This window comes from Lipotes vexillifer, unplaced genomic scaffold (genome assembly GCF_000442215.2).
Source record: "Lipotes vexillifer unplaced genomic scaffold, Lipotes_vexillifer_v1.1 scaffold46, whole genome shotgun sequence".
NCBI classification, from domain to species: Eukaryota; Metazoa; Chordata; class Mammalia; order Artiodactyla; family Lipotidae; genus Lipotes; species Lipotes vexillifer.
This window is the reverse complement of record NW_006799818.1, coordinates 1,064,135-1,065,851: the sequence shown is the minus strand read 5'-3', so window position 1 is coordinate 1,065,851 and position 1,717 is coordinate 1,064,135. Positions and strand designations below refer to the sequence as shown.

Genomic DNA, 1,717 nt, shown 5'->3' with positions numbered 1-1,717 from the left:
CCAAGGGTTATTTTCAAAACCATCTAAAATGCTTCACCTGAATTTTCAATTCTTGGGGATGTCCAATTCTGCGAGGGAGGGTGTGTGCTTACATCTCTATACACACATATATAAAGACAAACCCTCTTAATATATATGTCTACATTCTACAGAAAATCCTCCTACACACAGACTCAGGCTCTCTCCCTCTCACACGTGCACATACAGATACACAGAGCATGGCATCCTCTGAGTCACGTGACACATGACACCCTGCTCAAAGGTAATTTACTTAGAGTGATTTGTCTGTTTAAAAAAATTCACTGTTCCTCAACAGGAGTTAAAAATCCCAGGTCAGCTGCTGTTTGTGCAATACTGTTCCCCTGTATTTGCATGAGGTAGACTTCCCAACCGGGGAGAGAAAACGATACGTTAAGAAAAAGGGTCATGTCTTTTTCCGTTTTTGAACGGAAGGCCCCGTTTTGCTTTGATCTTCTGGTGCTGCAGATGACTTTGTGGAGGAAGCTTCTGCAGGTGACGTGCCTGGCCACTCTGAGCCCTCGGACCTCTCCTCCTGAGGAAACGGTGGTGACTGACAGCCGTGCCCCCCCACCCCGACCTCTCGAGGAAACACGGTGCATGGCTAGAGCTCTGCTTCCTGTCTTCCCTGAGAACCGGCGGGCGGCTGCACCCAGTTCTGTGAGGGCAGTCCGCCACCATGTGCGTGATGCTCTGACAGCGATGGCACTTCTCTGGCGGAGCAGGACGATCCTTAGCATGACGATCAAGGCCACCACCACTGTAGCATCGGTCTCCTTTTGGTTTTCTTTTTTGTAGTGTCTTCCCTTTGGGTCTTCTTTCACTTCCTAAACAGGGGCTCCCACCAGTCCTGTTACCCATATTGATTCAAGGCCTTTGGAAGATTTTTTAAATGTGAATTCCACTGGTTGTCCTTCTTTTAGGCTTCTAAATCCTTCCATGAATAATTTGCTTCGGTGTACAAATACATCAACTAGAATATCCACGGGGCTTCCCTCTCGGTTTATCATGGAGATGAATCCGAATCCCATTCACACCTTGAACCACTTACAGTGGCCAGTTCCGTGCAAAATCTGAGATTCCTCCTCTGCCTGCTCTGGCAGCTTCCTGGGCTCTTCACCACCTTTGCTTGCCCCGCCTGGGGCTGATGAAACCTGGTTGAATGACCTCATTGTCTTCTGAAGAACATTTAAGAAATTTCCGCAGTGAAGACACTAAATACATTCTGTAACATATTACTCGAAAACACTCAATATTTATCAACGTGCAGTTAAAAAAAAAATTTGTCTTGGAGTACAAATCCTCCTAAGGCACCCGCATCCAGCATTCCAGTCAATAGTCAGTTACTGCTCCTGCGAATGTATCGATTCTTCATTTTCTTTTCAGAAGCAACCTAAGTCCAAGTGCGTTTTTCTCTGTTCTCCTCAAATCCTTTATTCTAATTCATAAGCCATAGTTTCTTATTCTCAATAGACTGAATCTCTGAAACACTTTTCCTGCATTTCACCGACTTCTCACACCTCAGGCCATAGTTCCAGAACCATGTCCTCATGACTCCTGACCAAACCAAGTCCATAATTGTCTCACCCCTTTCTGAGCTCCTACAGTAGAATCAGACAACCCACTCACAAACTCCGGTATAGTTATCCTATGTGGTTCTCTAGTCAGTCATGGTAACCTTCATGAGAACAGGAATCTC

General features: G+C 45.7%; 1 pseudogene; it reads right to left on the bottom strand.

The window, feature by feature from the left end:
- Nucleotides 1-424: 424 nt before the first annotated feature.
- LOC103090217 (protein lin-28 homolog B pseudogene) lies at nucleotides 425-1,190 on the bottom strand (annotated as a pseudogene).
- Between the last annotated feature and the right edge of the window lie 527 nt (nucleotides 1,191-1,717).